A 23076-nucleotide genomic window follows, 5' to 3' on the forward strand; every position below is an offset into this window, starting at 1 on the left:
AATGACAATTTATTTTGCATTATATTAAAATTACATATTGGAGTAGACTTGCTTCATGGAGCTCAGAGTCAACCATAAGACATAGGATACAATATTATATCAATACTTCAAGGACCAAGGATTTTAACCATTTTAGGGCTGACTCCTTACCTATATTGTTTGTAGGTGAAAGTTTTCCACACCTTCACTCCTTTCATTTAAATCTGACCCATCCACTAGGTCTTCTATGCTGGGTCATTTCCATTTCTGCATTCCTGTGGCACTCATTATAACACTCAGCATTTAATTACATACTGACAAATTGGTAGTTCATAGAATCCAAATTTTGGAAAACTGGCAGCAGCTAAATGGTATAGTAAATAGAGTATTGGGCCTAAAATCTGGAAGATTCAGTCTCATGAATTCAAATCTTGCTTCAGATACTGTGTGACCTTGGGTAAGGTACTTAACCTTATTTGCCTCAGTTTCCTCATATGAAAAAATGAATTGGAGAAGGAAATGGCAAACCATTCCAATATCTTTGCCAAGAAAACCCCAAATAGGATTGCTAGGGGTCAGACACAATTGATATGACTGAATAACAACAGTGATGGAAGGGACCTTGACAATTAGCTTTTTTCTCAATCTAATCATTTAACAAATGCCTAAGGAAAGGAAGTGATTCATTCAAGGTCAATGATGCAATCTTATTAGCTTTAATGGGTCCCTTTACTCCTACCCATGGGAGCCCAGTTGGATGTGTACTCATCTAGAATTCACTAATGAGTCCATTAATTGCAGCCTTTGATACCCAAAGAATTAAAATAAACTATACATCCTTTTCTGGTTTGCTAGCACCTATTGTTTATAGGTGGTTGGGATCTGTTTATTGTAGATTGGTAGGTAGCTGGTTAATTAGTTTTTGTAAAATTGGTCTCTATCTCCCCTAGAATGGAAGTGCAAAAACCACTGAAGACCACTGATGGCCACTGGCGGTCAGCATGAAAACTTTGATGTGTTCTATGTTTTTTTTTTTTTTTTACCTTGGCTAGTTAGTACCTCTTTGAGAAGGCTTGCAGATTCTGCTCTCAGGGGCTCACAATATTAAAGTCAGAATAAGCAAAGGCAACTCATTGCCCTTTGCTCCTCAAAACTTCTACACTCAAGTGATCCACTAGCCTCAGTCTCCCCATTTTTTGTAGTCATATACTGCCACTCTGTGAACTGATGCACTTCTAAAAAATAGCAGCTTTAACTTCTTTTGTTTTACTAAACCTCAAGTACCACTAACTTTAACTGTACCTGCTACTCAGAGTCAGGTTGCGAAGTTTCTGGTTGGGCTAGTCACCTGGGACTAATAGCATGATATCATTCATGCCTCCTCAACTATTAGAATGAGAGTCAGTGTTAAGACTGGGGTGGTGAGGATGCTGGGTACACTGATGTCTATCCCTAATCTCTACTGTTCACTAGTTCAGATACTATCAACAAAATCCAAAATTAGGTCAACTGAGTATAAACTTCTTTCTCTGCATTTTAAAATCTGGGACTAAACTTGCAGAGTCAAAAATAACTAATTAGTGACAAAAACATTAACAGAACCCAGATCTCTTCATGATATTGCCATTAAAACATTTTCATATCTATCATATTTTTTATGTCTCTCTTAACTAGACAGGAAGTTGAAAGTTGTTGAAGGACAGAAGTCATATCTTCTAGCTCATTTAGATTCTTCTCATGTCATACTGGACTCAAGACAGATGCTTGATAAATACATATTGAATGATAAAAATGATTATTATAGCAAGATCTGTAGTGAATCACTGATGGATGAGACTAAACACAATAAGAAATTTGGTCCTTGAACAGTGTCCTAATATACTCAGTGGATGTATCAGACTTATAAAATTCAGGGCTATCTCATTAGGACATGGTATGACAGGTGGCATAGTTAGGCAGAAGGCAAGTTAAGTGACAGAAAAGAAATAATCCAAGCAAATTTAATCACTGCCATCTTTACTTCCTGACAGAGAAGATAATTTGGATCTTCATAGGTTGTTGAGGGTCAGAGATTTAACCAAGTGAGGTTGCCATGAAGGTGCTGAACTAAGGGGACATTGCACAGTCATTAAAACAATTATTCATTTATATAATTCAATTTTTAAGGTGTTTTTTTTTTTTTTTGCAAAGCAAATGAGGTTAAGTGGCTTGCCCAAGGCCACACAGCTAGGTAATTATGAAATGTCAGAAGTCAGATTTGAACTCAGGTACTCCTGACTTCAGGGCGGTACTCTATCCATGGTGCCACCTAGCTGTCTCAATATAATTCAAATTTAAAAAGCATTTTTCCCACAACACTCTATGAATTAACTTGTTCACTTTTTTTTAACCCATTTTATAGAAGAGGCAATTGAGTTTTAGCAAGCAAATTCTCATAGTTAATAAATGTCAGGAGTTGGAATCTGAACCTCCATAAATAACATTGTTTCTCCATTAAAATCTATGTCCCTCTGCAATAGGTTTGCAATAAGTGAGCATTTATGCTGGAGCATCATAGGCCTTTATCGGGGCAAGTGACTTTTGTTGAGCTGAGGAATGATAAAGGGAGAAATAGAAATCCTGGGATAACCATAGGAAGTCAACTTTGATGAGGTTAAGAGGGCAGAGAAGAACAGATGCTCTCCAGAGGATACTCAAAGCCTAGAAATTCCTGCTATTTGGACTTTTTAAATTCAGTGTATGGAGACAAATCCCTGATAGCTTCACCTTTGTTAAGGATCTGAATACCAGATAAATGGATAGACTTATATAATGGAATTTTTCACCAGAAAATGATGCTGATAAAATACGTAAACCTGTACTTGGAGTGGAAAAGAGAGGACCTCAGAATGGGAAGAATATTGAACTCAGGAATAGTAATCATGAATTCAATTTGGACTTCAGTTTATGCCACTAATTTCTTTACATGGGAAGGATGTAATACTAATTAATCAATACCAAAGTGAGAGGAAGTTTGATTTGGGAACTTAGAAAACCTGAGTCATAAATCTAGGCTTGGTTAATTCCAGGATTTCTCCAGAGAAATGAAATCCAAGAACATCAGAAGATAGGGAAACTGTAAAAAGGGCCAAAAATGCAGACTGAGTGCCTAGCCCTAGACACAGTGAAGCAGGATACAGGATATTGGTTGTTTAAACCCAAATCACTTCTTCAAAGTTTTCAGTTTTGGTGATGACTGCTTGTATTCCCCCCCCCCCCTCATCCTAAATTGATTTGATAAACAGGGTCTCCCACGTGTGTAATTAACCTCTCCTCGTAGCCTCACAAATAATGGTTCTTGTCCTTTGTTTTTGTTGTTGTTGTTGTTTTGTTTTGTTTTGTTTTTGCAAGGCAAATGGGGTTCAGTGGCTTGCCCAAGGCCACACAGCTAGGTAATTATTAAGTGCCTGAGGCCGGATTTGAACTCAGGTACTCCCGACTCCAGGGCCAGTGCTCTATCCACTGCACCACCTAGCTGCCCCTTGTCCTTTGTTTTCAAAGAAGACCAAAATGACATCACTATGTTTGACACAAATGACTGTGTATCTGACTGTGAATGATCAGCCCAATACGAGGTCAAAATGCTCCCATAGGTTGGACACAAATAGTCCATGTGAACCTCTGGGGTGGGTACTCAACTTACAGATGTCACATTTCCTTTCAGCTGCATCAAGTCTGCCTTCCTCATACAACATAGCCCTCTCACAGATGAGGGCATGCCATGCTGGGTGGTCCTGTCCCTGGCAGGTCTCCCATGCTGCACAATCAATTCTAAAGTTCTTAAGAGAGACTTTCAAGGGTGTCCCTATATCACTTCTGACCCTCTTGAGAGTGCTTCCCCTTTGTGAGTTCTCTATAAAATATCTTTTTTGACAAGCATACATCTGGCATTCTAACAACATGTCCAGTCCATTGTAGTTGCCCTCTCTGTAGTAATGTTGGAATGTTAGATCGTTTAGCTTGAGAAAATACCTCAATTTCTGGTATTTCTCCTGCCAGGTGATCTTCAGAATCTTCCTGAGACAATTTAAATGGAAACCATTCAGTTTTTCTGACATGGTGCTAGTAGACTGTCGGGGTTTCACAGGCATATAGCGATGAGGGCAACCCAACAGCTTTGTGGACCTTCAGTTTGGTGGTCAGTCTAATACCTCTTCTCTCTTTGTGAGCCCCCCAAATACTGAGCTAGCTCTGGCAATGCATGTGTCAATGTCATTGTCAATGTGTACCTCCTTAGCAAGGACACTATCAAGGTAAGTGAACTTGTCCATGATACTCAAAACTTCTCAAATTGCTGTAATTGATGGTTCCACATATGGAACCACATGCCCTGTCACAAATAATATCAAGCACTTGAAAGTACTTATTTCACTTATTTATTCTAAATATAGTCATTGAGGACCTACTGTCTGAAGATCATACTATCTTTATACTAATTTCCTTAGGTTTCTCTAAGGAAGGGAAATCAGTCTTTCAGGAAGACATCAGTATGAAGAAGTTGTTTTGAGGTTTACATAGAATGATGTGAATAAAAATATCTGCAAAAGTTGAAAACAATTTAAATGTCAGTTATTATAGTAGAATAACCCAGATATGTACTCTGAAATAATCATATGTGAAACCTTACTCTTTTCATTAGTTCATTTATTTAACCTTTTTCAAAAGGATCCCAAGTGAATTTCATAATGTACAGAATTCTGTTATCCATTTCCTCACCACCATGTTCCTCTGATAAGCTAGAACCATATGAGGAATTAACATTTAACAAAAGGAGCTCAAAGAATGTGAGTCGGTGTTGCTCTCCAAGGTTCTGACTCATTGCTCAGTGAGATATTTTCTAGTGAAGCTATGGGAATGAGTATTCTTTCAATTATTTCTTTTTCCTCACCTCAACAACCAACATTGACTAGTAATGCATTCAGAGTATTCATAAACTTATTAGTGATAAAAGAAACCTTAGAGGTCTAGAAACTCATTAAAGATCTTGGTAGTAAGAATGAACTCAGGTCTCCTGTCTTTCCTGTCCAGTGAACTTTCTAAAATAGCTACAATTTCTAGTTCTAACAGTGGTACCTGTATTTCATTACTGGAACCAACTTTGGCTGTGAGATAAATGACCTTTAATTTTTTTGTGGGGGAGATTTTTGCAAGGCTTGGTAAATCCCAGGTTAAGTTACTTATTGAAGTTCACACAACTAAGTATTAAGTGTCTGAGGCTGAATTTGAACTCAGGTCCTCCTGCCCCCTGACTGTACCACGACTCACTTTTATTTAACCAGAAGTCACCCTCTACCTTCCCAGATAGCATCTGCAAATCATATTGCTATATCCACAGCTCCAGCTCCATTTTATGTGTTATACCCTTTCATTAGAGCGCAAGATTCTTGAGAGAACTGAAGAAAGCTTGAGGGAGCTTGGATTTGTATTCTCAATGCTTAGCACAGTGCCTGGTCTATGCTATTTAGTCATTTTTAAATCACGTTTGACTCTTCATGAGCTCTTTTGGAGTTTCCTTGGCAAAGATATTGGAGTGGTTTTATGTTTTCTTCTCCAACTCATTTTCCAGATGTGAAAATAGAGGTAAAGAGTATTGATTGACTTGCCCATGGTCACAGAACTGGTAAGTGTGTGAGGTCAGATTTGAATTTATGGAAAAAAGTCTTCCTGACTCTAGTCTCCATACTCCTTCCACTGAACCAACTTGCTGTCCCTCTGGTACATGGTAAGCATCTCTCCTCTTCCCTCTCTCCATCTCTCCCCTTCCATCTCTCCCCTCTCCCCTCTCTCCCCCTCCTCTTTCCTCTTCTCTCCTCTCCCCTCCCTTCCACTCTTCTCTCACCTCTCCTCTCCTCTCCTCCTCCTATTCTCTCTTCTTTCAACCATTCTCCTCTTCCCTCTCTCCCCTCTCCCTTCTCTCTCCCCCTCTCCTTTTCCCTCTCTCCCCCCTCTCCTCTCCCCTCTATTTTCTCTCCTCTCCCTTCTCTCTCCCCTTCCCTCTCTCCCTCCCTCCTTTCCTCCATAGATCTAATAAGAAATCATAGTTGACCAGAAAACTCCCTACTCTTGAACTCTCTTTCATTTTTGATTTTTCATGGCATGGTGTCTGGGTCATAAGTGTTTCATAAATGCCTTATGACTAATTAGTTCCTTGATTGATGGGTACCTGGAGCTTTGATGAAATTTATTGTAGGAATGTTTATGAATCCTATTCTAGTGACTCAGAACATTGTAAAAGATGTGTGGGGGAAAGGAAAATCTGAAAGGGAAAAGACAAAAGACTCAATATATTTGCTTTCTGACTTCTGTTTCCATTGTACTGAAACTCTTCTCTCCAAGGTCATCAATGAGCTATTTATTATTAATGTCAATGGAATTTTTTCCAGTAATCGCTCTTTTTGACCTCTCAAATATCTCACAGTATTAATCTCCATCTCCCTCTGAATTCCCTCTGTTCTCTAGGTTTTCAGCATATCAGGTTATTGAAGCTTTCAGTTCAGAGCCTGCTTCTCAGTTTTCTTTGCAAAATCATTATCCATGTCTTATCTTTCTGCACAAGTATATGGAAGGTCTTGGTCCTGGTCCCCTCTCTTGTCTCTGTACTCTTTGTGACTTCATTACACAAATGATTTCAACTATTATATGGGGATTAAAATTGTCCCCTCTACAATAAAAAAGCCTGAAGCAGAGTTCTGACCCAATGGCACTTCATTAAAGGTTCCATGGTCTGCTCTAATGAAGTGGACCTAAGATTTTCTTCTGGGTCCTTGTATTTATAATTTGATACCCAAATATGCAAAAGAGGCATGGCAAAATATAGAATCTCATTGGTTGACATTTGATGCATAAGCTAAAATAAGTAAAAACAATATGCCAGCAAGGTCCTAAGTTGGATGAAGCAAGGAATATCTCCATCAACTATGTGGTCACAAGATGGTCACTTGATCATGTTGGACACATTGTCCTTAATGGATGTCTTATAATTAGCCTTTGGCGTTTGCCTTATATTTCTTCTGGATCTTTTATATTTAATTTCCATTGAGTTTTTTTTTTTGTTACAAATATCTGAAAGCCTTTCAATTCATCAAATGTCCATTCTTTTCATCCAGAATGTCAACTTGGCTGGGTAAGTTATCCTTGAACACAGTTTCAGTCTGTAGCTCTTCAAAATATAATGTTAAAAGACCTACAGTCTTTTAGAATAGTAGCTGTCAGGTCTTGTGAAATCCTGCCTATATTTCCATAGCATTTAAATTGTTTTTTTCTTGTTGTGTGCAATGTTTTCTCCCATTTAAAAATTTAGCTATGACATTCCTTTAAGTTTCCATCCTGTGATCTGATCTTTTTCAGGTGGTAAATGGAATGTTTTTCTATTTCTATTTTATCTCTTTGTTTTAGAACTTTAGGGCAACTTTTGTCAATAATTTCTTCAAAGATTAACTCCAGATTTTTTTCTTCAGTCATAATATTCAGGTGTTTTAACAATTCTTATATTGTCTCTTCTTGTTCTGTTTTCCCATTCTTTTATGAGACCTTTCCTAATTAGTTCAGGACAAACTCATCAGTCTTGTTCTGGTCACTGTTTTTATTTTGCTTATATTGTTTTGTTTATCTATAAGCAAACCCTAACCCACCTACTTTTTCTTCTCCACAAACTTCACTTAAGAAACTACAAGTGGTGTGCATTTATTTAGAGAAAAATAACTTGACTTTTACTGAATTTCTAGGAGAAAGTCTGGTAGAAGGAACATAAATTGTGTGGGTGGGGGAAGAAAGGAAAAAAACCAAGGACTCCGTTAATGTCTCTAACACCTCCTGAATTGCTTTTACAATCATTATCCTGTACAATTTACAGATAATCCTCCACATTAAGCAATAAAATATGCCATAGAGACAATTGTTAGCTAGCCAAGATGAATTTATGAAAGTCACTATGATATTCCAGCTCCTGTGCTAATTGGTAGGGATGCAAAAAAAGGCAACAATCAGTTGTTTTTCTCAAGGAGCTTGAATTATAATGTAGGTGACAACATTTAAATAGATACAAACATGACATATACAAAGTAAATGGAAGATGATCTCAGGAAAAAAAAAACTAGTTGAGAAGCCTGCAAAAGGTCTTCTGCAGAAGATGGAATCTGAACTGATTTTGGATATATGCATAGGATATATGTGTAAAAAAAGTTGTCTCTTTTTCTCCTGGCCTTAGTGGATCATTGAATCACTAGGTTGCTAACATTGACCAGTCCTCATATTTTTACCAGTCTGACCTTTCCCAAAAACTTGCAGAAAAAAAAAAACTTGTTCATATCCACATCTTCTATCACTTGCTTTGCATGAACTATCTTCTTCTCAGCAGTGTTGTGAGTAGCTATTGGCAAAACTGACCTAACCATTTGTCAACATGAATGAAGAACTAAGTCTGGCTCTTGGTGTTAAAAGGAGCTCTTATCAGTTCACTCTCTTAGTCAGCCAATTTTCTATTTCCTCTTTTATCCCTGTAGATTATTGGAAGAGTCCATGATTTAGAATCCTCTCTGTCATCCTCTCTGTCATAGATTTTTGTCTATGTTTTGATCTCTCCACTCTACTCTCTAATCCACTGTATTGATTTTTCACTTTGCAAAATGCACTGTCAAAAAGACAAGTCCGGGGAAAATGGAGGCACTTAGACAAGAAAAGTATATAGTGGGAGAAACAGATTGGATTTGAATCCCAATTCTAAAACTCCCTAGTTGGGTGACCCTGAATATATGGATTCTCCCCTCTGGGTTTCAACTTTTTCAAAAGAAAGCTGAGTAGTTGGAGTCAATAAAGTACCATTCTAACTTTAATAAGATTCTTTAATCAGTTGTGTCCAATGAGATCCTAGTGCAACTGCTTAAACTATTTTTAGGTTTCTTATTCAGTGATCCCATTGTCTTCTGAGAAATGACTCTCCTTTCCATGTGAGTGACATGAAAGAATATGACTAATGTTTTGATTTTCTGTGTGGAGGTCAGGCTGTTCCCTCACCCCAATCAATAAACTTGCTTGAATGTATAAAAAAAGGTGCCTTCACTGGGCACAGATTTTTTTTAATTGGTTCAAGAAAGAAAGCCCTGGTTGACTGAGATTGGCTATGCCTATCAATAACCTATATCTATATCTAAATATAGGCATGTTTGTGTATGTATGGCATATATATGAGTTTTTATCCATCTATAAAGTGAGTCAGGTTATCAGTGAATTTAGTGCTTAGGGTTCCAGCCAATTAATGAATGATTCCAATTCTGGAGTTGAGTTCTTGGATTGAAGATTTTGGGAGAAATGAATGATTTGGATGAAGGAGAAATTTTATCTTTCTTTCTCTACTCCCTTTCACTTGTCTGTGTTAACAGAGAAGTGACCAGTAGGAGACAACACATCCTACCAAGAAAAGAGAGATACTGAGGATAAACAAGCACAGTGGTCATTACATAGATAGATACAGTCAGAAGCCAATCGAGAGACTCTTTTAGGTACAAGAAATAGAAACAAAATGAAGCAGTACTTGTCCTTGAGGAGCTTTTATTCTTTTAGGAGAACACAACATATTAATAACAAAAATACAAAGCAACACCAACTTGCAAATAAACATAAGATATACACAAGGAATTTATGGAGTGATTTGCAGATGTAAGGAAATAGCAATGACAGTGCTCAGAAAATATCTTATGTAGGAAGTGACATTTGAGATGAGATTGAGAGAAACTGGGGATTCCAAGAAAGTCTGGGCAAAGTCATAGAAACAGAAAATAAAAAATCTATTTGAGCAATAGTCGGTCAGTTTGCCTGGAATATTGAATGAGTCAGAGGGAATGATAAGTAATAAGCCTGGAAAAAATATGGTACCAGATTGTGGTGGGCTTTAACTTCTATACAAATTATCCTAGAGGAAATAGAATCATTTGAACTTCTAAGCAAGAGATTTATGTGGTTAGAATAAACTTTAGGAATATAAAATTATCAGTTTCTTGGAGGATAATTCGAAGAGGGTGAAAAAAGGAGTCATGAGACTATATCTCTGATTAAAGACCTCATATCTAAAATACATAGAGAACTGAGTATAATTTATAATAGATACAAGTCATTCCCCAACTGATAGGATGTGACAGGCAGTTTTCAGACAAAGAAGTCAAAACCATCTAGTTATATGAAGAGATGCTCTAAATCACCATTGCTCAGAGAAAATAAAATTAAAACAACTTTGAGGTATCATCTTATAACTCTCAGATTTGTTAATATGACAAATAGGAAAAAGGATGTATATTGGGGATGTGGGAAAACTGGAATACTAATGCACTGTTGGTGAAGTTGTGGACTGATCCCACATTCTAGAGAGCAATTAGGAACTATGCCCAAAGGGCTATAAAATTTACATGATAATTGATTCAACAATACTACTGCTAGTTCTATATCTCAAAGACATCAAAAAGTGGAGGGAAGGACCTGTTTGTACAAAAATATTTATAGCAGTTTTTTGTGGTGACCAAAAACTGGAAATGAAGGGATACTCATCAATAGGGGAATTGCTAAAGAAACTGTGGTATATCAACATAATGGAATATAATTTGCTGATGAATTCAGCAAAACTAGGAAGAATTACATGAGTTGATGCAAAGTGAAGAAAACACAACCAGGAGAACATTGTACACAGTAAAATCAATGTTGTTTGATGAAGAATTATGAATGACTTAGCTATTCCCATAGATAAAATGATGCAAGAAAATTCCAAAGGACTAATGATGAAGCATACTATCTATCTCCAGAGAAAGATATTGTTCGAATATTGACTAAAAATGATAATATTTTTCACTTTCATTCTTCTAATTTTTATTTGTCTTTTTGTACAAAATTAATATAGAAATGGATTGTACTTGTATAACCTCTGTCTGATTAATCATTATCACAGGGAAGGGAGGACATGGAAGGAGAAAGAATTTGGAACTCAAAGCTTTAAAAATGTATTGTTTTTAAAAAGTTGTTTTAACATGTAATTGGGGGAAATAAAATATATTAAAAATTATTAAAGTAAAACAAACAAAAAAGACCAAGCCCCAAGAGCATGATTTATGTTAGTTGAGACTAGGTTAGAAAAAGGTTTGAGTATAGACTAGCAGCAGATTATATCGTTGTGTTAGAAGTCGTGTGTCAAAAAGCCTCATCAGCATTATACTAGTCATTAGATTATATAATCTTTGGCAATGGTCTCATTTAGTAGGACCTTTTTGTTTTCCCTCCCCATTGAGCTTTGGAAATCTCGGTTTAGAGACAACATGCACTAAATTACATTTGTGAAGATAGGGTTTGATCTCTGGAATTTCCATCCATATTTGCTAATATTTTTTTTTTTTAATTCAGAGGGAGTCAGTGTGGGATGACAGAAAAAAAAACATTACCCCTGAAATCAGAGGATATCAAATCAAATTCTACCTTCAATTTTGACCATCCATGTAATCTTGGTCAAGTTACTTAACCCTAATGGTACTAAGTTATCTCACTTTAAATACATTTGTATGCAATGGTCTGTGGGGTTCCCCCACTACTACCTCTAACTTTAGAGCTACAAGATGGTTCTCTGCCAAAGCATCAAATTACATGTGTATCTCTCCTGAATTTCAGTCTTACATTGCCAAGAGTCATTTGGCTATCTCAAATTTGACATCCTATATGAATCTCAAACTCAACATCCCTAAAACAGAACTCATTCCTTGTTCCCTGTAACCCTCCCTTCTTTCCATTTTTCCCTTTTGTTTTTGAGAATAAAACATCCTCTCAGTCACCTAGGTTCACAACCCCAATGTCATCATAGACATTTACTTGCACTCATCTTACAAATACAACCTATTTCTACCTTCATGTCTCTTGCCTTCTTGTCTTCTCTCTAATCACACACCTGTGTCCCCAGGATCAGGTAATTTTCACTTCCCACATGAACTATTGTCATACTTTTCTAATCTTCCCCATACCCTCTACCTCAAACCTTTTCCCATTCAAAATCTTATTCAGCTGCCAAAGTGATTTTCCTAAATTCTGAATCTGCCCATATTATTTCCCCTACTCATCAAACTCTTATACCTCCCAATTAACTTAAAGATCAAATACAACATTCTGTTTGGCATTTAACACTTTTCACAATCCATATCCTTCCTAACTTTCCAATCTTCTTACAATTTACACCCCTCCATGAACTCTATACCTTCACTAGTCTACTTATAATTCCTTGACACTTAACACTATTTCTATTTTTGGAATACTCGCTCTCCTCATTCCTTCCTCCTAGCTTCCTTATAAACTCAGCTCAAATGCTATATTCTGCAGGTCTTTTCTAGTTGCTTCCTTGCCTCCTTCCCCTGCCAGTGTCTTTCTTCTGAGATTATCTTCCATTTACATTATTTTTATATAATTTGTGCTTTGTTATTTACATTGTCACCATAATAGAATTTAAACTCCTTGAGGACAGGAATCCTATTTTTAAATTCCCAATTCTAAGCCCAGTCCTGACACACTTTTTTCAAGACAAAGACTGTTGACTGATCAAATCAATGTCATCCTGGTCCCCATTTCAAATTGAAGTAGATACCAACAACAATCCCACTGATACAAGAACATACTATTAACAGTATTATAATTGGAAGATATTTTTTTAACAAAGTTCCCAGAGACACAGCAATCTTTATTATTACACATCTGTCAGATCTCATAGCTTCCTAGTTTATTCATATGAATCTTGGCATCTGTTTGATTACCCTTTTATATTTGATAAGTCTTAAAAGTTTTTATATTTCTATTTAACAACTCACCGCCTACTGAGTTAATACCCCCATTTTGGACTTGTTGGATTGGAAAAGATAGTGTCCAGGGAAGATACCAGAGGTTCAAGAAATAGTCTATTTAATATTTCTGCCTAAAAGATCTAATGCCTCTCACCTTTCCATGAAAGTTCTCATTAAGGACATCATCTTTAGAACATCTGTCTGGAAAATTCTTGATCCAAACCTGATTTGTAAGTGAAGAGGTTATATCCCCTATAGTTACCTTCTTCTTATTTTTTTGAGGTTTTTTTTTTTTTTGCAAGGCAAATGGGGTTAAGTGGTTTGCCCAAGGCCACACAGCTAGGTAATTATTAAGTGTCTGAGACCGGACTTGAACCCAGATACTCCTGACTCCAGGGCTGGTGCTTTATCCACTATGCCACCAACTGGCCCATTATAATTACCTTCTTAATGCAATCCTGCTATAAAGTACTCAACACTAAGTGCCTCTTAGGCAGAAATAAATGGACTGGAGCCATCTGTTTTGTAGCTCAGTCGACTAGACAATTCTAAGTTGAACTCACTAGATGCAGGGACCCTTACTTTAGGCTCACTTTCTTTGTAAATATTTCTCTCTTAACCCTTCTCTGTCTGTAGCACCTTTTCCCTACCTTCATTTCTCCCTTCATTCCCATCTTCCTTTCTTCCTTCATCTTTGGGTCCTTCTTTCAATAACTTCCTTCCTCCCTTCATCCCTCTCTCCCTTCCTTCCTTCTTTTTCCTTAATTCCTTCCTTTGCTTCTTCCTTTCCTCCATCTTTCCTTCCTTTCTTCCCTCCTTCTTTCCTCCTTCCTTCCTCCCTTCCTCCTTCCCTTCCTTTCTTCCTTCCCATCTTTCCTTCCTTCATCCTTTCCCTCCCTCCTTCCCTTCTCCCTTTCATTCCTTTTTTCTTCCTTTCCTCCATCTTTCCTCCCCTTCCTCCCTCCTTCCATCATTCTCCCCTTCTTTTCTTCTCTACAGAAGCATTTTGGCCTATTTAAGAACCACCACCCCACCCCAGTAGAAAAATGTCAGTGGCACTAACCTGACTGACCATTATATCTCTAAGAGATCTGAGGAGCAAGGAGGGAAACAAGACCTGGGTTCTGAATGGCAATCACCAAGACACAAATGTCATGAGTAACTGGTTCATTTGCACTATTTAATTGTGACTCACTTCATTATCCAGCTGAAATCCTTCACCATACGCATAAGGTGATATTGGCCAAATCATTATCTCTTCTCTCACAATGTCAGCAAGGCCTGATGGAAATAGAGAAGAAACATTCAAGACTAAAATTTCCAGCTATGTTAGACTGAATTAAAAGGACAAGATACTGAAGAATTACTGGCTTATAATTAAATGTCACAATTATATAGTCTAGTTAGGGATATAAGATTTCTTTATACTCACATTTTTAAAAAGTTAATTATTCAATTAAAATTAGTTAATCACAATACAGGTCATCACTTTGTCCTACTTAAGAGATCAAAGTAAGTAAATGCTTGCCCTCTGCAGATACATTTATTTCCCACCCCTCTCCCCCCAACGGCAAACAGTCCAGGTAGCATTGTACATATAAAGTTTGCTAAACATGTTTACAGATTAGTTATTTCCAGTATGAGGAATTAGGATTAAGGGAAAGAGATACATGAGAGATAATCTTTATAAAGTGTTCATCAGATTCTGAAGGGTTGGGTTTTTGTTTGTTATTTTGCTTTGGTTTTCTTCCTCTAGATGGGGATAGCATTGTCCATAGCCAGTCTAATAGGGTTGTCCTACCTCTGGTAGGAGCTGCTTCCATCAAGGTTGTTCATCTCACAATGTTGTTGTAAATGTGTACATTGTGTTCTTGGTTCTGCTCCCTTTCCTCAGCATCAGATCCTGTAAGTCATTCCATGCTTCTCTAGAGTTCAACCATTTATGGTTTCTTATAGAAGAATACTATCACATAGCATTCATGTCCCAGAACTTGTTTCGCATTCCCCAATTGATGGGCCCCTGCAGCTACATTTCAAAAATTAACTTACATTTTTACTTTCCCCAAATCTCTTGAAAAGTAGGATTAGCAAAGGAGGTGAAGCAATCAAGTGGCAAAAGAGGAGGAATATATTGAAAAGCTTGGGGTCCCATTGGAACACAAAAATGGGAAAAGACCTGGAAGAAGTCCTTCACTACATTAGGTGACTTTTTTATAGAGGGACTATGGAGGACTTGGACAAGACTTGGACAGGATGAGAAGGAACTAATAGGTTACAACCTATACCAATGGAAGGAATAAGCATATCAACGCATTCATAGATTCCCTAAGTCCTAGACTATATCAAGTACATTGCTTTAACTCAGCAGATGGGTTGGGAAGGGGTATTTGGTACTTGGATGGTTTTTAAATGAATCCATTTGATTCCTAAGCTCCTTGCTATGTGGACTACTGAATCAAAGCTTTGATAATTACAGCTTGTGTGACCCTGGATAAATTTCTTGACCCCTCAATTTGCTTATCTGTAAAGGAAAATATATTATAAAGCTAGAAGAAACTTTAGAGGTCATCAAACTCAACCCCCTGCTTTTTATTAATGAGGAAACTGTGACATCCAGAGGTTAAGTAGATTGCCTAGGCAATCCTGGTATCCTGATTTCAAGAACAATGTTTTATTTTCTATAACCAGGCTACTCCACTACAGGACTGGAGTAGATGTGATCTAAGGTCACTTTCAGCTGAAAATCCTGTGATTTATGACTATTTTTGCCTTAGTCAAACCATAGTCAGAAATACATTGAGCACTATTATCTGTGGATAGAAAAAGAATTCTGTTTCAAGTCCCACAAAAATAACTCAAGCTTTTTGCCATATATGGCTATTACATCTGATGTGTGTGTAGGGGGGGAGTTCAAATTTGACTTTGTCATATCTAAAGCTATAAATAGGATCTGTAGTATAAAAGGGATCTATTATTATATATCTATTCACAAGTTTGCCATGGTGAAAAGTATACATTGGCTAATGTCAGCAGAAGAGCAAAATAAAAAGTTCAATTCATTAAGCATTACCAATGATCTCCTATCTGTAGATTCATGACCTTGGTATTGAGGGCTGCAAGATAAAATACAGTCAAAATGCATCTTTCTGGGCTGTGGTGAAGTTGCCTGTTTGTTCAAGTATACAGGTTCTGCTTCCATTGTAGAACTTCAGTCCCTATGAATGTCAGTCAATTGATTAATCAGCAAACACTAATTAGACAGCTACTTTAAGAGATGCTGAGTTATGTCTTAGAGCTACAAAGATAGGGAAAGAAACATAAGAATATCTATAGACTATACATTAAAAGAATATAACATAAGCAAATTTAAAGGAGGGAGGGACTAAGAGATGGAGCTAGTATTTTGGAGGATCAGGAAAGGCTGAAAATGAAGTTATATCTGAAGGTCTACACCCATAGCATCTACTATTATGAAGCAAAGTTTAGCCAATATTTACTTATTTTATTAACCCACAATAAGGCCTATGAGATGCTTAGACCAACTAAAAATTAGACTTTTTGTTTAAATTACAAAAATGAGGATAAGACTCTGTTTACCTTAGTTTCTTTGCCTGCAAAATGTGGATAATTAGAATACCTATCTCCCAGGGAATGTTGTGAGACCAAGTGAAATAATAATTAAGCACTTACTTACCACTGTCTTAAACAGAGTAGATACTATATAAATGTCAGCTATCATTATCATCATCAGTAGTAGTAGAGGTAATAGCAGCAGCAGCAGTAGTAGCAGTAGTCAGTGATAGTAATAGTGGTGGTGGTAGAAAATGGTAGTAGAAATAGTACTAGTAGTAACAGCAGTAATAGCAGCAGCAGCAGTGGTAGTGCTAGTAATAATAATAATTGGCTCAGTTATTTGGTGTGTCACCAATACCACTCAATTAATTTGAGAAACAACTAACAAGCATTGAGGGTCATTCTAAGGAACATCAGGTAATTGTAGATAATTAGGTTCTTTCCATTGAACTCAGGCAACATTAGATAGAGTTGAGGAAAAGTTTGGTTTGGTTTCAAAAGTTCAGAGCTCAGATTCCATCACCAATATTTACTGGCTCTATAATTATGGATAATCTAACCTTTCAGGGCCTTAGACAGTTAGAAGAGAGAATTCAGGACAGAGTTAGGAAAATCTGAGTTCAAATATGAATGCAGACACTGACTGTAAGATCCTGGGCAACTCACTTAATCTCTTTCTGCTTTAGTTTCTCCATTCCCATAAAATGGGAATTAAAAAAAGCACCTATTTTCCATGGTTGTTGTTCCACAATTATATAAATCAAATAAGATAACATGCAAACAAGATTTGCTAATCTTAAAGCATTATATGAATTCTAGTTATTTACATTTAAAATTAGGATAGCCATATTTCTCCCACTTATCAAAAAAAGAAAGGGAAGTACTTTGTGTGCCTTTAAGGACTGTAAAGTATGTCGGACTATTATTTTTTGGCTGAGATAGTATTCATTTTGTCTTCAGCAATGATGCTATTGAAACATGAGTCTTTTCTTAGACACCTGAGGGGAAATTTCCTTTGAATACAATCCAAAGCATACTGAATTCTTTGCCATGATGATCAGTTTAGGTCCAGATTAAATCACAATCATGACATGAAAATGAAATACACATGCATAGAGCAGCCTCAGAAAATTTAAAAACCAAACTAAATCTCTTTTTCTCATCAACACTTAAAAAAATCAACATACTTTGCATATCATTTACACATCAGTGCCATTTGTTATGAGGTGCTGGAGAAGTAGCATATTTTGCATTTCAGTCACCCTGGTATAATTTAGGTGTCAAAAGACTTGAAAAGAAATATGAACAAACAAAATATCCCTGATGACATGGAAATTAGTACATATGTGCTGCTCATCTTTGCAAGTATAGCTAAACAGGTCTTCTGAGAGATTACAATTCATTTCTCTGATGCATTATTAATTCTCTGAGTTCCCAAAGAAGAACTAAGGAGTGTGCCAGTAATTCTGCTCAGAAATCCTGATACTAGGGACAGGGAGCAGAGCCTGAATGGCGGAGGTAAGGAGAATAACTCACAGGGTCCATCTCCTCAAATAGTGACCTGACTCTTGACTGGAGAAAAACAGTCGTGAATTTCCATTGCTAGTTCTTTCCAGCTATTCAGAAGTCCTTTGTCCGGGGCCTGTTGGCATCACTGAGAGTAAATACCTACATTAGGTTCTTTTGTGCTGAATCATGGTTTTGCAGTGTCTGATCTCACAGATTTTACAAAAAAAAAGTTGTCATTGATTGAGCTATTTTTAGAGGCAGTATAACAATCTTGTAGCTGGAATGGGTACAATATAGCTCCAGGGGGAGACAAAGCAGATTCACACAGAAATATTCAACACTTAAGTTTCCCACAGAAAGGAAATGAGGAAAATTTTAAAAGGATGAATCAGGGCAAGACTATCAGTGGATGAAAAATTAAATTAAGCATCATCCAACTAGAAAACAGTTCCTATTGGATGGGGCTAAGTTTAAGACATTTGCTTCCTGAGGGGAAAAGTTGAAAATGGCCAGTATAACCTGGGGTTTGTATTCAATGAGGTGATTAATCAGTTAGTATTTTTTAATATGTCATAAAATATTCTAGGTACTGAAGATAAAATATAAATAAATAAACAGTACTAACAATAAGTGACTTGTTCAGGGTCACATAGCTAGTGAATGTCTGCAGTTGGATTTCAGCTCAGGACCTCCTCACTCTAGGACCCCTGACCCTAAGATCCATTCTCTATTTACTACTTCACCCAGCTGCCCCAGTAACTTACATTTTAATGAATTTGATTGGAATAGTGGAAAGAGTGCTAGATTTGAGGTCAATGGAATTCTAGGTAACTTATCTTTTGTCTAATATGTGTTTTTTTTATTGTATTCTGTTTTTTTTTGTTTAAATAGGGAAGTTGTATTAGATACACTCCCAGGGGCACTTCCAGCTCCCAAAATGTCATGATCACTTAATTCTATGATACTCTTCTAAGAAAAATATACATTGAATGACTTAAATCTTCACTTATTTATTTTGTATGTATGTAACCTTAAATTTTATATACTAATATAGTACAGTGAAAATAATATTCTAGAATCAAAGGAATTTGTTTCAAATACTAGCTTTGATGTTTTCTACTTCTGTGGGCACCACAACATTTTTAGACAGTTTTCTTATCTTTTAAAAGGAGGGGATTGAATTAGATGGACTCTTTGATTCCTTCCAGCTCCTCATTCTGTAGCCTCTGAGATTTATGAGTTTATGAGCACATATCTCCTGATAGAATGGAAATAGCTTAAGGGCAAAGAATGGTTTATTTTTCCATTGGTTCCCCTTTGTTTATACATAGTAGTTATTTAATAAGTGCTCATTTTGGATACAATATTGACTTATGTGAATTCTTAAAGGAATGAGATTCTTTTCATAATACTAAGCCAGAATTTTTTATAATTATCTAGAAACATTTCTAAAATGAATTGCATACTTTCCTTCTTCTTTCAGAAGATTTAAGAATTTTTGTTTTTATTTCCTAGTAAAATATTAATAAATATGTTTTCTCTTCCCATCAAAAATTCCCTTGAAACAAAGGACAATTAAGCAAATCCAATTTTCACAGATTGCAACTGACAGTGTATATAAAATTCTGCATCTGTCATCCACCATCTCTCAATGGAAAGGAGAGATGTGTGTTTAATCATTTCTTCTGTGGAGTCAATTCTGCTCATTGCAATGAATCAGTGTTGTACACCTTTTAATGTTATTTTCATTTACATTATTGTATTCATTCATACTGTCTTATGAGTTGTTCTCTGTACTCCACTTTCTTCCTTCCCTCTTGTATCAGTTTAGCTAAGTCTTCTTTGTGTAATACCTTATCTTCACCCTTTCTGAGCAATAGTAATTTATCATTGATATACCAAAATTTGTGCAGTAATTCCCAATAAATGGCATCTAGTATGATTACAGTCATTTCATAAAAAATCAATGTTATGCACACACATATAATCCTACACATATCCTTAACAGGCTGATCCTTCACCTGGTTACCTGAGAGCCAGTGTTGAAAGGGTTGAGGAATAGTCAATATGGTGTTTGCAGTCTGATAACTTCAGGAAAAATGCCATGATCAGAACAGAGGTCTATACACAACATTCATTGATCTGCCCAAGGCTTTTGACACCATGTCATGGGGGCTTATGAAAAATTAAGTCAAAATTTGGTTGCCTGGAGAAGTTCATCAGTATTGTATGAGTTTCATGACACAGTGCTTACTTGGGTTCTGGATAGTGGATGATGCTTTCAAGATTTCCAGTCATCAATGGAGTGAATCAAGGCTGTGTTCTTTCTCCCATGCTTTTTTAGCATGATATTTTCAGTCATGTTATCAAATAGCACAGCATTAAGGTCAGCTTCCAGGAAATTTTTCAACTTGAAAAGGCTACAAGCCAAGGCCAAAGTGGAAGGAGTGTTGGTGCAGGATCTTCTGTTGCAGATGATGGTACCTTCAATACAGCCTCTGAAGCTGAGATGCAACAAAGTATTGATCGATTCTCTGCTCATTTTGGTCTCACAACACCAAAAAACCCAGGTGTTCCATTAGTCAGCACCACACCATTCATATGTGGAAACTAGCTACATCAAATGGAGGAGTTTTGAGTTCTGTGGTTAAGCTCACTTGATAGTATACTTTCTAGGGAGGAACACATTGACAATGGGGTTGACCCACATATTTCCAGAGTAAGCTCAGTGTTTGGGTGGCTCTGAGGAAGTGTGTGGGAGAGAAGCGGTATTAGACAGACTACTAAACTGAAGGTCTGCAGAGCCGTTGTGCGGTGCTATGGCAGAAAACTGAAAATGCTTCCCTTTAAACTGTCTTAGGAAGATTATGGGGGGGGGGCAGTGAGGAGGGGGAGTTAGAAAAAGTGAAACAAGGACACTCTCAAGAATCTCTTAAGAACTTTGGAATTGATTGTGCAGCATGGGAGACACTGCATAGGACTGCCCAGTATGGTGTGCCCTCATTGGAGAGGGTGCTATGTTCTATGCTCAAGGAAGAATTGAGGAAGGAAAAGTGAGATCAAATTTAGAGAATCCACCTCAGAATCCACTTGGACTATCCAAACTGTGTAGAGCACTCCAAGCTCATATTGGTCTAACCAGTCACAGTCGGGACACACTATAACGTATTTCTAACATAATGATGTCAGTTTGGTCCTTTTCAATACAAAAGGACAAGAACCAACCAACCTACTTGTTTATTCATCTATCTCTCACTCTATGGTTATATTCTTTAATGCTTCCACATTACAATTTATATTTTCACTATAATCTTATTCTAATCTTTCCTTTTAGCTCTGTTTCTGTTTTTTATTGATCTTTCTGATGTTGAAAGAGTAACATTAATGACTTCAACAATTGGCATTCTATGATCTGCCTAACATTTCAGTTAGCTTTTTGTCATCTGACATATAGATTTGGTATTGTCATTCTTATCTGATATATTTATTTGTTTACCTTTCTCGATGTGAATTGATGTCGTTCTTGTCTAAAAAGCATGGGAGGTGCAGCCAGTGCAAAGGCACAGAGGTGGAAGATAGAGTATCATGTATGAGAAAGTATATTTGACTATATCATAGAATCTATGGAAGGAAATAATATGTAATAAAGTTAGGAAAAGTAGGATGGATCCAGATTATGAAGAATTCTGTATATCAAACAGAGTCAATAGCAAGCCTATTGTTTACTGAATGACAATTATAATAGAACTAAATTCTAGGAAAATCTGCTTGTTGAGTGGATAATAGATTTGCAAAGAATAGAAAATTAAGACAGAGAGACCAACCAGAGGATATTTTAGGAATCTAGGAGGCAGATGATAGGGGCTTAAGCCCAAGTAATGTTTGAATGAATGTGTGGGAAAAAAGGAACAGATGCAAGAGATATCAGGAAGGTAGAAATGACAAAATTGGGAATGCAATTAAGGGTGAGGTTTCAATGAAAGTAGGGACTGATGAATGTTTATAACCAGGATACCAGGATGGATGATGGAAGCTAAAAGGAAAAAGTGAAATTTTCAAGAGGGGTGCATTTTGGGGAAAGATAACATGTATTGCTTTGAATATGTTGAATTTAAGTTGCTTATAGGACAAATCATTTGATTTGTTGGAGGGAGAAGTTATCTAACATTAAAAGAGAGGTAATTATAATGTCTTTAACTTTTGAATTATATTTTTTCTTTTCATCCTTCCCTCTCCCATACCAGCTAAATATGCAGTTCAGAATTATCACTTAATCTCTCAAATCCATCCCCATCCAGTCTTTTAATCTGAGTAAAATTAATTTGTGGGAATTTTCAGATATCTTTTTTCTCATTTGTTACTTCATTTATCTTCAAGTTTATTATGAAATATATTCTTCCATTAATGATCAGTGGACTAACATATTCTAAATTCATTTTTATATGTCCTTCATTTAAAAAAAGAGCTTTTAAAAGAAAAAAACAACTTTGTTCCCTCTTCTATCAGTATTTATCCATCAGTATGAGCATGAGTCTTCCACAAATCTCTTCCTCTTATATTATTCCCCTTATCCATTTCTTTAGTTGTATGTGTTTTTGGGAGGGGGTGGAAGGGGGGGGAGTGGGAGAGCAAAGATGCTTTTTTTACTTTTTTTTAATTTTAGGTTTGTTTGTTTGTTTGTTTGTTTTTTGCAAGGCAATTGGGTTAAATCGCTTGCCCAAGGGCACACAGCTAGGTAATTATTAAGTGTCTGAGGCCAAATTTGAACTCAGGTACTCCTGACTCCAGGGCCAGTGCTCTATCTACTGCACCACCCTAACCACCCTGAGAGCAGAGATTCTTCCTGAAAGTGTCACTACCAGAAGAATTCATTCATAAAGGGGATAATAAAAGTGAGCTGAGACAAAAATTAGGGTGATCTGTGTTTTCCAAATGTGTTCATTGTGAAGGAGGAAATCCAGGACAAAACTCTATTAGCAGGGTCTGGGGAAGTCTACTAGATGCTTCTGTTTACAGATGATTGTATTGATTGAATTAAACTTCAAGACATTGGAAAGTCTCTTAGAACAAATCTGTCTTCACTCAAAAAATTGGCTTGTTCATCTACATAGGAAAGAACAAATATATGAATGCTGATTTCCCAGATTTCAACATGCTTCTGAGTGGACAGTCTAAAGTTCAA

General features: G+C 36.6%; 1 long non-coding RNA gene across 1 annotated transcript in view; it reads right to left on the reverse strand.

The window, feature by feature from the left end:
• Positions 1–23076, reverse strand: part of LOC141495019 (uncharacterized) — a 112727-nt gene that overhangs the window by 82012 nt on the left and 7639 nt on the right. Inside the window, exon 2 of the long non-coding RNA XR_012470632.1 lies at positions 14008–14093. This is a non-coding gene — a long non-coding RNA (uncharacterized LOC141495019). The remainder of the gene's footprint in view (positions 1–14007; positions 14094–23076) is intronic.

This window comes from Macrotis lagotis, chromosome 8, assembly GCF_037893015.1.
Source record: "Macrotis lagotis isolate mMagLag1 chromosome 8, bilby.v1.9.chrom.fasta, whole genome shotgun sequence".
Lineage (NCBI taxonomy): Eukaryota > Metazoa > Chordata > Mammalia > Peramelemorphia > Peramelidae > Macrotis > Macrotis lagotis.